Source organism: Bufo gargarizans, chromosome 3 (genome assembly GCF_014858855.1).
Source record: "Bufo gargarizans isolate SCDJY-AF-19 chromosome 3, ASM1485885v1, whole genome shotgun sequence".
Taxonomy (NCBI): Eukaryota; Metazoa; Chordata; class Amphibia; order Anura; family Bufonidae; genus Bufo; species Bufo gargarizans.
This window is the reverse complement of record NC_058082.1, coordinates 77,853,522-77,867,390: the sequence shown is the minus strand read 5'-3', so window position 1 is coordinate 77,867,390 and position 13,869 is coordinate 77,853,522.

The window sequence follows — 13,869 nt, the reverse complement described above, 5'->3', positions numbered from 1 at the left end:
AACGTTGCAGACAGCAATAAATGTCATAAAATAACTTGAGAATATACCACTGGTAAATAAAGGTTGAATTACAAACTACATCGGTGTGCTGTTTCTGAAAAAATTTATTTAAAGCTACAATCTCACTCCGCGGGTGGAAGGAGGTAACAAGAGACGAGCACCCACAAAAGCCATTCAAATTAGACGTGTGCTGAGGTGTCATTACGATTAAGAAGGACTGCAATACCACCACGATAACATTAAGGCCCCTTTTACATGGACGAGAATTCCGCACGGGTGCAATGCGTGAGGTGAGCGCATTGCACCTGCACTGAATGCAGACCCATTCACCTCAATGGAGCTGTGCACATGAGCGGTGATTTTCACGCATCACTTGTGCGTTGTGTGAAAATCGCAGCAACTCTATATTGTGCGTTTTCACGCGACACAGGCCCCATAGAAGTGAAGGGGGCTGCGTGAGAATTGCAAATTGCAACTTGCTTGCGGATGCGGTGCGATTTTCACGCATGGTTGCTAGGTGACGATCGGGATGGGGACCTGATCTTTATTATTTTCCCTTATAACATGGTTATAAAGGAAAATAATAGCATTCTTAATACAGAATGCTAAGTAAATGAGCCCTAAGGCTGCTTTCATAGAATCAGTGTCTGATCAGTGATTTCCATCAGTGATTGTGAGCCAAAACCTAGAGTGGAGGCTACACAGAGATAAGGTATAAGGGAAAGATTTGCACTTGTTCTGTATTGTTTCCCGCACCTGGTTTTGGCTAAAAATCACTGATGTAAATCACTGACCAAACACTGACTTTATGGAAATACATAGGTCATGGATCTACATCCTATCTACAGCCAATAATGACTCTTTATGTACTGTCTATTTGTAGACAGAAACAACTAGACTACAAAACTACAGTATGTAGGAAATTACTTGTTCCAGTTCATTTCCTAGAGCTGAAATCATTTCTAATATATCTACAAATCACTGGCAGGTTCATGGGTGCACATAACATGAAGAAATAATGATGCCGAAAGCCTTGTGATGACAGTTTTATATATGTTTGCTGGATTAACAGTTCTTACTTAACAGATGTGACCTGAGCTAAAATAAAAGTGTATCTGCAGCTATTATGAGGATCATCTGCCCAATTCACTGACGGCTAAGCCATCATAATTGTGAACTATGTGCCCTATTCAAATGTTAATATGTGCCCATTTATGAATGTTGTGTCAGTGATAAATTTGCTGCATCGGCAGCTTCCATGCAATGTTTTATTAACCCCTTCTACTGCAGGCTAGTTTTCACCCTTCTGCCCAGGTCATTTTTTGTAAATGTGTCACTTTATGCGGTAATACCTTTGGAACACTTTTACTTATCCAAGTCATTCTGAGATTGTTTTCTCGTTGCACATTGTACTTCATGTCAGTCATGAGTTTGAGTCAATATATTTTACCTTATTTATGAAAAATTCCCAAATTTACCATACATTTAGAAAAATTCAAAATTTTAAAAATTTATATTTCTCTGCTTCTGAAACAGAAAGTGATTCCTCATAAAATATTTATTACTTAACGTTCCCCATATGTCTACTTTATGTTGGCATCATTTTGTAAATGTCATTTATTTTTTTAGGACGTTAGAAGGCTTAGAAGCAAATCTTGAATTTTTTTTTAAAATTTCCAAAACCCACTTTTTAAGGATCATTTCAGCTCTGAAGCCACTTTGTGGGGCTTACATAGTAGAAAGCCCCCATAAATGACCCCATTGAAGAAACTGCACCCCTCAAGTTACTCAAAACTGATTTGACAAACTTTGTTAACCCTTTAGGTAATACACAAGAATTAAAGGAAAATGGAGATGAAATTTCTAAATTTCACTTTTTTAGGAGATTTTCCATTTTAATCCATTTCTTTCTTTAACACATCAAGGGTTAACAGCCAAACAAAACTCAATATTTATTACCCTGATTCTGCGCTTTACAGAAACACCCCTCATGTGGTCGTAAACTGATGTAAGGGCAAATGGCAGGGTGCAGCAGAAAAGGAACGCCATATAGTTTTTGGAAGGTAGATTTTGCTGGACTGGTTTTTAGATGCCATGTCCCATTTGAAGCCCCCCTGATGCACCCTTACAGTAGAAACTCCCAAAAAGTGACCCCATTTTGGAAACTAGAGGATAAGTTGCCAGTTTTATTGGTACCATTTTTGGGTACATATGATTTTTTGATCATTCATTATTACACTTTATGGGGCAAGGTGACCTAAAAATGTTTAATTTTGGCACAGTCTTTATTTATTTATTTTTACAGCATTCACCTGAGAGGTAAGGTCATGTGATATTTTTATAAAGCAGATCATTTTGGATGTGTCAATACCTAATATGTATACTTTTTCTTATTTATTTAAGTTTTACACAATAATAGCAATTTTTAAACCAAAAAATTATGTTTTAGTGTTGCCATATTTATTTATTTTTTGACAGATTGTCTTAGGTAGGGTCTCATATTTTGTGGGATGAGGGGGCGGTTTGATTGGTACTATTTTGGGGGGCATATGCCTTTTTGATCACTTGGTGTTGCAATTTTTGTGCTGTAAGGTGACAAAAAATGGCTTTTTTGGCACCGTTTTTTTTTTTTACGGTGTTCATCTGAGGGGTTAGGTCATGTGATATTTTTATAGAGCAGGTTGTTACGGACACTGCATTGCCTAATATGTCTACTTTTTATTTTTTTTCCCTTTAGCACAATAATAGCAGTTTTAAAGCAAAAAAACTGTTGAGGTAGCATGACCATGCGCAGACCTGGACTTTTTCTCCCCCAACCGGACCGCAGTCTCTCCGGTCGGTGGATGAGTTTTTCGAAGCTTTGGGTCTTATTTATGACGACCCGGATTGGACATCCCTGGCTGAAACTAAGCTGCGTTGCCTTCTGCCTTCGTCAGGGAGATCGTTCTGCTGAGATTTATTGCTCTGAGTTTAGGAGGTGGACTACGGATACTGAGTGAAACGACCCGGCTCTCTGTAGCCAGTTTTGTCAGGGGTTATCAGGGAGGCTGAAAGATGCTTTGGCCTTTTATAAAACTCCTGTTTCTCTGGAGGCTGCTATGTCTCTTGCCATATGCATTGACAGACGCTAGAGAGAGGATCTAGGGGCCCCTACTCTCAGGACATACTATCACATGCATCCTCCTCTGACACTTTGGGTGAAGATACTCCTGAGTTTAGGTCTGGGGACGAACCCATGTAAGGGGAGCTAAAGGACACCTAAGACCTTCTAAATCTCCAGTGGCAGCATTTTTTTTCCCCTTTGATTCCTGATTTGTTTAACCAGATTGTTGGTACCAAGGTGTTCTCTAAGTTGGACTTAAGGTAGGCATATAATCTGGTCAGGATAAAGGAAGGGGATAAATGGAAGATGACTTCAATACTCTTGAGGGTCACTTGCAGAATCTGGTCATGCCTTTTGGGTTGACCAATGCTCCTGCGGTTTTCCAGCGTTTTATGAATAACATTTTCCATCACCTTGTGGCGAGGTTTGTGGTCGTGTATTTGGATGACATACTCATTTATTCTCCAGATGTGGAGATACATCAGGATCACGTTAGACAGGTGTTGCAGATCTTAAGCGATAATAAATTGTACGCAAAGTTAGAGAAGTGTGTCTTTGCTGTACACAAGGTACAATTTTTGGGATACCTGTTGTCGCCTCGGGTTTTCGAATGGATCCAGAGGAAGTCCATGTTGTATTGGACTGGGATCAACCCGAAAATCTGAAGGTTCTTATGTGGTTTTTGAGGTTCACCAATTATTATCAAAAATGTATTAAGAACTAGTCGACAGTGGTGAAACCCGTACTGACATGACTAAGAAAGGGATGGATTTTTTAGTGTGGCCTAATTTGGCATTGCGAGCCTTTTCTGCAGTTAAGGAGTGCTTCTCTTCTGCCCCTATATTGGTGCAGCCGGATGTATCTCAACCTTTTATTGTGAAAGTGGATGCGTCCGAGGTGGAAGTAGGAGCAGTTTTATTGCAGGGCCCGTCACCTGGTAAATGGCGTCCATGTGCCTTTTTCTCTAAAAAAAACTCTCTTCCGCAGAGAGAAACTACGTGGGTAACAGAGGGTTACTGGCTATTAAGTTGGCTTTCAAGGAATGGCATTATTGGTTGGAAGGGGCGATTTATCTGATCATGGTGTTCACAGATCATAAAACCTGGCTTAACTGTAGTCGGCTAAACGACTGAACCCAAGGCAGGCCAGATGGTCTTTGTTTTTCATCAGAATCAATTTCACTGTCGCTTATCGTCCTGGGGTTAAGAACGTCAAGGCAGATGCCTTGTCACGTAGTTTTCCTGGAGGTGGTGATTTTGAAAATCCGAGTCCTATTCTGTGGGAATAGGTGGTGATATCCGCTCTATACCCTGACCTAGAGGTTAAGGTGTTAGAGGAACAGGGAGACGCACCAGATTTTTGCCCCTCTGGGAAATTGTTTGTGCCATCAGAATTGCGTCACAAGGTGTTTGAGGAACATCATTGTACTGTTCTTATGGGACACCCTGGGAGCAGATCCACTGTCATCCTCATCTCTCGTAGATTCTAGAGGGCGGGGTTGTGTAAGTCTGTTGGGGGTTATGTGTCGGCCTGTAGTGTCTGTGCGCGTGCTAAGGTAACACATACTTGGCCTTCCGGATCCCTACTTCTGTTGCCCATCCAGACCATTGATTTATCTATGGATTTTAGCACTGATCTGCCTAACTCCTCAGGAAAGACAGTTATTTTGGTGGCGGTTGATCGTATTAGTAAAATGGTACACTTTATAGCGTTTTCTGGGCTACCTAATGCTAAAATACTTGCTCAAGTGTTTGTTGACAACATTGTGAAACTTCATGGAATTCCCTCTAAAGTGGTTTCAGATCGTGGGACTCAGTTTGTGTCCAGATTCTGGAAGGGTTTCTGTACTTGGCAGGGGGTACAACTGTCTTTTTCTACGGCTTTTCATCCTCAGTCGAACAGACAGACAGAGTGCACTAATCAGAGCCTGGAGAAATACTTAAAGGGATTCTGTCATGAGAAATTGGTCCTATAAGCTAAACATATGGCGATGTCCCTTGTAAAACACTGAATCCTAAAGTGAGTTTATCAAATGCCCTTGTGGCTCTATATTCATAAAAAAGAGGTTTATATCACCTGTCAATCACTTCGAAATGTGTCCAAGGGGGCGTCTCATGGTGAAAGGTGCCCGGCTGCATCCATCTCTTTTAGGTGCCCAGCGCCGCCTTCAATGCTGAAATCGCCGCCCTCCCTTTCTTTCAATCCGCCTACCTCAGTTAAACGCCGCCTCTCGTACGTCCGCTCGCTTCAGCCAGATCCCTTGCGTGCGCACTAGGACCAATTTCTCATGACAGAATCCCTTTAAGATGTGGCCCTCGTTTTTGTCTTTGGCAGAGTTTGCCATAAATAATTTTCTGGTTCAGATACTTCTGGTATTCCTGAGGAGGAACGTTTTTCATCATCATTATCATCTATAAATTAAAAATAACTTGATGAATATGGGCAACAAGTATACAGTAAATGTGTGGCTGACAGGAAATGGGCCGGACCTAAGAGTGGGTGATTTTTTCTGGCTGTCCACAAGAAACATTAAGTTGAAGGTACCTTCTTGGAAGTTGGGTCCAAGATTTATTGGTCCATATAAGATCACTACCATTATTAATCCTGTAGCTTTTCGTCTTGAACTTCCTCAGGTTCTGAAAATACATTCGTAAATCTTTGTTGAAGAGATAAGTTGAACCTTTGGAGCCGTCTTCCTTGCCACCCGCTCCTGTCATGGTGGACAGTAGTTTGTAATTCCAGATAACCAAGATAATTGACTCTCGAACTCTCCATAGATCTCTTCAGTATCTTGTTCATTGGAAGGGTTATGGACTTGAAGAGAGGATGTGGGTACCGACATCTGACGTGAATGCCAGTCGTTTGGTGAAACCTTTTCACAGGTCTCACCCGGATAAGGTCGGTCCTGGGTGCCTGGAGGTCACCCGTAGAAGGGGGGGGGGGTACTGTCATGGACGTAATCCCACTTAGAGCATGACACTGGTACTCTGGTGGGCCAGTCTGGCGCTGAACACTAGGAGTAAGGTCAAAGTCCAAATCACACAACAGGGGCAGGGTCAAGGTCCAGGCAGTAGTCAAAGCAAAAAGATATCACGAGAATTAAATCAGCAGTTAGAGGCAGGTCCAAAAGGCAGTCTGAGGTCGAGATCCAGAAGTAGTAATCACAGCAGTACAGGCTCGTGTGACACAGAGGACCAAATCACAGGCAACTGTGGCCAGCAGTTGCCTATTTAAATATACTGCCTTACAAGTCACATGGCTGGTCATGTCAATGATTGGCCAATGCTCCTGTACCTGGAGCTCCTGCCTGGTTCCTAGGGAGACTAGATGCCAACGCTTGCTGACGATCGTGGCCACTGGCATCCCAGGTATGACATTAGCTGAATACACAAATGCATGGTATGATTATCTGACAACTTTGCAACCCCAATGTGTTGGACGACTGATCAGCCACATTCTCACCAATCAAAATCTTATGTGTACTGCCTGCTTTAGTGGGGTGGCTGGTATAAGAAGACATAAACATTAGCATTATAAAAATGTAAGTAGTTGTAAGTGTTATTAGTATCCAAGGGTGACTAAACCAGTGATTCAAATTCTCCATCCAATCTTTCTTGGATATAGAAATACAGTGATGGCCAACCAGAATGCCTACGGTCACCTACTCTCGTAGGTGACCAGTAAAATAATTATTCTTGCACTCTATATTTCCGATGATCTGACAAGCCATTCTAGAGCCCTGGAGTAATGGAAGGCAAACGGGACAGAATGAAGAGAACCAATAGCTGCCTACAGTGTGTGCAGAAAATTCATATATTCTGTAAGAAAGGAATCATTGTGGATGATAGGTACGTGTCACTGAGGCTGTATAGCTGATCCGGGACGGCTCTTACTGGGAGTAGTCAAAGTGCTGGGCCTAAAACCAGCCAGCACTGCCAGGTGAGGAGGATTACCTCAGTCTGACAGTGGAGCTCAGGAGGTGTGTGTGCTGGGATCTGAGGCTTGTGCCGTGCTGGAGCTCTGAGACCCATGTGTAAGGGAAACAGGCCCCCTAAAAGCCTGCTATGAACTGCTGGAGGCAGAACTGCCAACAAGGTAATTTTTGCTATGTGGACTTTCCATTGTGTGTGAACTAACTCCAAGACTGCAAAGTGACGTTTTGTTTTTGCTTTATGTGTGAATAAACACGGAAGTTTAATTTAAGAACTGTTAATTTGCCTCTGTACTGTGTCCGCACACCCTGTCTACCAGAACAAATCCCCACAATTGGTGGAGGCTGGCGTGAATGCCGATATTTTGGGGTTCTGCATTTTTCCAGGCACGGTTGTATGTCGTACATTAAACCAGCTGTATTACAACCAGTTCCCCATGACAAAATGGAGGCTGTTGTGAAGACCCTCATGGAGGCTAATCTGCAGCAGCGAAAGACAAACCTGCACCAACGCGAGGCTAATAAGCAGCAGCAGACCAACCAGTTCCTGCTACAACATGTTATGGCTTTACAGACAGCAGGAGCAACCCTGACGGTCCACGATGCCCGGAAAGTAGTCCGTGCGATGATTCCTAACATGACCCCCGCAGACGACATCAAAAACCTACCTGGCAATGTACAAGAATGTGGCCATCAGGGAGAAGCTACCCCGAGACCAGTGGGCTGAGGTCGTCGCTCAGTTCCTGGCATCCGATTCCCAGTGAGTGTATTTCGACTTGCCGGACGATCAAGCGGCTGACTACCAAAAAGTAAAGGGTGAGATTTTGGCAAGACTGGGGGTGAATGTGTTGGTCCGGGCCCAGCGGGAACATCAGTGGCCGGCGAAGCCTGCGAGACCCCAGTATTATGACTTATTCCACCTCTTGCAAAAGTGGCTGCAGCCTGATGTGCTGAGTCCCACGGCTATGCTGGATAGACTATTGTCTGATATGTTCTAAAGGGCTCTGCCACCTCTGGCAATACTCTGGAAATGGTGTACCTGGTGGAGCGCTACAAGGTTACTAAGAATCTTACGAGGGGTTCTTTTGGAAGGGGGGCAGTCAAACCCCACAAATCTCCATCTCAGACCCAGCGACCTGTACCAACCAAACCCACTCTGGATATACCCCCTACGAACCTGGCTCCAATAGTTCGCTGGCAGTGTCAGAAGCCTGGCCATGTAAGAGCTGACTGTCCACATCAGGTGGAACCCATGGATACTAACTATGGCTACCGTCAGTCGTTATATGCCAGGAAGCTGTATGCAGCAGGTACCACAGAAACTCTAAACCACTTGTGCCGGGTGGAAGTGGGAGACACTCCAGCAGAGGCTCTGCTGGACTCAGGGAGTCTGGTGTCCCTAGTAAGGGCTCCCCTGGTACGGTCCATGGAGTATACTGACCTGAAACTCGGGGTTATGTGCATCCATGGAGACTTAAAATACTATCCAACTTCCCTGGTATCTCTAACCACAGGGGCCGGCAGGTGAATTTTGGTACTGCACAACACCGAGACCCAACCCTATCCCGAGCTTGGGGAAAGTATTAATAGTAGATGGTGAACCATAATCACCAGGGGAAGAGTCGGTGTTTCCCCGTTTTGTGGTTCATCAGGATATGTTGTATTGAGTAAACCAACTGCTGGGTGAACGTATTGAACAGTTAGTGGTGCCCCAGGCTTATCGCAAACTCGTGTTAGAGTTAGCCCACCAACATGTTCTCGGGGGGCATCTGGGAATGCAGAAAACACAGGACCAGATATTACAAGAGTTTTACTGAACCAGTGTGTTTAGAGTGGTGGGCAAATTCTGAAAGGCCTCTTTCACACGGGCGTTGCGGGAAAAGGTGCGGGTGCATTGCGGGAACATGTGTGATTTTTCAACACAAGTGGAAAACATTGTAATGCGTTTTGCACGCACGTGAGAAAAATCGGCATGTTTGGTACCCAAACCTGAACTTCTTCACAGAAGTTCGGGCTTGGGATCGGTGTTCTGTAGATTGTATTATTTTCCCTTATAACATGGTTATAAGGTAAAGTAATAGCATTCTGAATACAGAATGCATAGTACAATAGCGCTGGAGGGGTTAAAAAATAATAATTTAACTCACCTTAATCCACTTGATCACGCAGCCCGGCTTCTCTTCTGTCTTCTTCTTTGCTGTGTGCAGGAAAAGGACTTGTGGTGACGTCACTCCGGTCATCACATGGTCCGTCACATGATCTTTTACCATGGTGACGGATCATGTGATGACTGAAGTGACATCACCACAGGTCCTTTTCCTGCACACAGCAAAGAAGGAGACAGAAGAGAAGCCGGGCTGCGCGATCAAGTGGATTAAGTTGAGTTAAATTATAAAAATAAAAAAATGTAACCCCTCCAGCGCTATTGTACTATGCATTCTGTATTCAGAATGCTATTATTTTCCTCTATAACCATGTTATTAGGGAAAATAATAATGATCGGGTCTCCATCCCGATCATCTCCTAGCAACCGTGCGCGAAAATCGCACCGCATCCGCACTTGCTTGCGGATGCTTGCGATTTTCACGCAGCCCCATTCACTTCTATGGGGCCTGCATTGCATGGAAAACGCACAATATAGAGCATGCTGCGATTTTCACGCAACGCACAAGTGATGCGTGAAAATGACCGCTCATGTGCACAGCCCCATAGAAATGAATGGGTCAGGATTCAGTGCGGGTGCAATGCGTTCACATCACGCATTGCACCCGCGCGGAATACTTGCCCGTGTGAAAGGGGCCTAAGTCTTGCCCTACCTGCCAAGCAACTAGCCCCCAGCACCTTTTCCGCAGTTCCTTGGTACCTCTCTCGATCATCGAGGTACTGTTTGAGCGAGTCGCGATGAACCTCATAGACCCAGTACCTGTCACGAGGGTGTCAAGAGCCACATCTGACTCCGTTATACCCAGGGTCAGGAAGTCGCAGCGGATGGCTGCGCGCTCTATGTCTAAAGATCACGCTGTTTCTTAATGATAGTTTTCTGTGTTTGCCTTGCAATCCTTTTTGTCTCACTCAGGGATCCGTAGCTTCTTCTCCTCAGCTGTTTCTTGTCTGTCACTCCCAACCTCCTTATATTCTCCTCTCCCACTTCTCTGGTTGCCAGATATAGAGCTTCCTGCCTGGACTTCTATACTGACCCACTGGAGCTGTGATCCCTGGTTGTTGTTCCAGAGTGTTACCCTCCGGATCCCTGTTGGGCTTTTGTTGTCCACTGTGGTCGCCCACCTGGGATTATATGTTTTGTCTGTATTGTCTGTCCTCTCCTTGGTGTTTTCCTTTAGTGTTAGTGGTGCGGACTAGTGCGCCCACCGCCCTATTCACTACCTAGGGCTCATCTTAGGGAAAGCCAGGGTTTTAGGCACTTGATCGGCGTACGGGTGAGGAAACCGTCTAGGGACGTCAGGGCAGTTAGGTGCCAGCCTCAAGGTGAGTTAGGGGTCACCACCTTTTCCTCTCCCTTGGGCAGGGCCTTCCCTTTTCCCTCCCTTTGTGTCACGTATGTGATCGGCACGCCGGTCATGACAGTACCAAAGTCCACTAGAGGACACCAACACATCCTGGTAGTCCTAGATTACGCCACTCGGTACCCGGAGGTGGTGCCACTGCGACATACATCGGCTAAACTGATAATGTAATGGAAATGTTCTCCCGAGTGGGGCTAACTAATAAGGTTTTGACTGACCAGGGGACCCATTTTATATCTAAGGTCATGAGGGAGCTCTGTAAGTTGCTGCATATCAAACAGTTACGGACGTCTGTTTACCATCTGCAAACGGACAGTCTGGTGTTGAAAGGTTTAATAAAACATAAAAAAAACATGTTAAAAAGTGTGGTGTCTAAAGCTGGAAAAGACTGGGACCTTCTTCTGCCCTATCTCATGTTTACTGTGCCTCTACTAGGTTCTCGCCCTTCGAATTGGTATATGGCAGACATCCTCCCAGTTTGTTGGACGTGGCCAAAGAGGCGTGGGAACAGCAACCCACTCCGCATAGAAGTGTCCTTGATTATGTAACCAAGATGCAACAGCAGAGAGAGACCGTTTTGCCTCTTGTCAGGGAGCATATGGAGGCCGCTCAGCGAGCCTAGAGTCGGATCTATAATCGGCAGGCCCGGGTGATCAGGTTTTGATTATGGTGCCGACCATGGACAGTAAGTTCCTGGCCAGGTAGAAGGGGCCCTACGAGGTACTTGAAAAAATTGAAGAGGTAAATTACAAGGTACACCAGCCAGGGTGGCAAAAGCCTGGGTAGGTGTACCATGTGAATCTACTCAAACCGTGGAAAGATAGGGAAACCTGTACTGAAGACAGCCCGCGGCCAGGTTTTCTAGGGAAAGCGGTTTCGGCCCCTCTGTCTGAAGCAAGGGAAGCGTCTGCCACAGTAAGAATTGCTGACAGCCTCTCCTCTAAGCAGTGGCGTACACAAAATCCATGGGGCCCCGGTGCAAAACTGATCCATGGGGCCCCCTCCCTGTCGCCCCCCCCAACTTGTCGCAAGAATTTACTTGGGCCCCCTGGATTGGGATTAATAATGCTCCGTGCCTCCCTGTGACCTTTTTACTACAAAATCACAATGAGATAAAGTTGTCCCTGTGATTTTGTAGCAAATAGATCACAGAGACGCAAAGAGCATCATCAATCATGTTACTGCTCCGTGTCTCGGCTGTCCAGTACAGGGCTTGGCTATCTTTCACGCAGTGGATTACCTGCACAGGATCCGCTCATGTGAAAGAGCCCTGAGCCCAATGCATGGCTACACTCACCCAGTCCTAATAAAATCTGGTCCTACCTCATCCAGGGTGTCGCTGGCGTCGGCGTGATGTCCGCTGGATCCAGAACAAGGTCCCTGTGGTGATAGAGAAAAAAAGAATAATCACATAAGGAAGGGATGGTGACTGCCCCTGTCAAATCACCAGCAGGGGGCGCTGTGCTGGCCTGTAACACTGAGCCATGCCAATGTATAGCATACATTTCCCCTAAGTGCTACTACACAGTACTAATGCCCACCTTGTGGCCCTTCATAGTAATTAAGCCCACCTTGTGGTCCCTTCAAAATAGTTATGTCCTCCTTGTGGCCCCTCACAGTAGTTATGGCCAGATGTATCCCCCTCACAGTAGTAATGCCCAGATATGTGTTCCCCTCACAGTAGTTATGGCCAGATATGTGTCCCCCTCACAGTAGTTATGCCCAGATATGTGTCCCCCTCACAGTAGTTATGCCCAGATATGTGTCTCCCTCACAGTAGTAGTTATGTCCAGATATGTGCCCCCTCACTGTAGTTATGGCCAGATATGTGTCCCCCTAGGACAGGGGGCCAAATGGAATTTATACAAAGGGGGCAACATGGATATATATATATATATACAGGGGCCCTGTATATATATATATATATATATATTTATCCATTTTGCCCCCTCTGTATATATTCCATTTGTCCCCTGTGTATGTATTCCATTTTTTACCCCCTCTGTATATATTACATTTTTGTCATTTTTTGCATTTTTGCTAATATTTAATTAAATTTGCCCCCAGGGTCGGGCCCCTATGAAGGATTGGCCGCACTGACAGATCCTCCTTGTGTTATGAGCCGGCACATACAAAAAAAAACAAAAAAAAACTTACCTATTCTCTGAACCTGCTCTGCTCCCGCTGTCTTGTTCATAATCTTGTCTTCTGGCGTGCGTCGGCCGCGTCATCCCGTCAACCAGCGTGATCCCGCGAGACCTGGCGCGAGGGTCACGGGTCTGGAGCAAGGCACTGGCAGCAGCTCTGGATGGGTGGAGGAGGGGCCGCCGCGTAAAGGTACTAACTGCTAGTGCGCAGTGCCAGGCACAGAGGCCGGGGCCCGACCGGCCATATAATATTAAAATTTTTAAAATCATTTCGGTGGGGCTGCGGGCCCCAGCTGCCTTGGGTACAGCACTACTGCAGGGGCCAGGGGTCCACAGGCAGCCGGGCCCCCTGGAGTGCCGGGCCCGGTCGCAATTGCGACCGCTGCGACCCCTGTATGTACGCGCCTGCCTCTAAGCAGGCTGAGGAGGCCAGGGAGTTTATTAGCCGGAACATGGATGTGTTTTTGGATCTCCCTGGAGGCACTTCCACAATTCAGCATGACATTGTCACTGAGCCTCAGACGAAAGTCCGGCTAAAACCATACCGGTTACCCGAGGCTCAGCGACAAGCCATCTCAGAGAAAGTGCAGATGATGCTGAGGTTAGACGTCACTGAGGAGTCTAAAAGTGAGTGAGCTAGTCCTATAGTGCCAATTCCCAAGCCAGACGGGACACTCCGGTTCTGTAACGATTTTCGTAAATTGAATGAGATTTCCAAATTCGATGTGTATCCCATGCCCTGAGTGGATGAGCTTATCGAGAGGTTAGGACAAGCCCGGTATTTTTCTGTTTTGGACCTCACGAAAGGGTACTGGCAGGTACCCTCAACGGAGGCTGCCAAAGAGAAAACTGCCTTTATCACACCTTAAGGGCTGTATTAGTACAAGGTGCTACCCTTTGGTCTGCTGCATGGTGCCCCCACCACTTTTCAACAGCTTATGGACATTGTGCTGCGTCCACATTGTCGGTACGCTTTCGCTTACCTGGACAATATTGTCATCCACAGTACTGATTAGGAAAGTCACCTACCCAAAGTGCAGGCTGTAGTGGACTCTCTTTGTAAGGCGGGACTAACCGCTAACCCAGAAAAATGTGCGATAGGGTTAGAGGAGACTAAATACCTGGGGTATGTCATTGGGCGTGGAGTGATCAAACCCTAAGTAA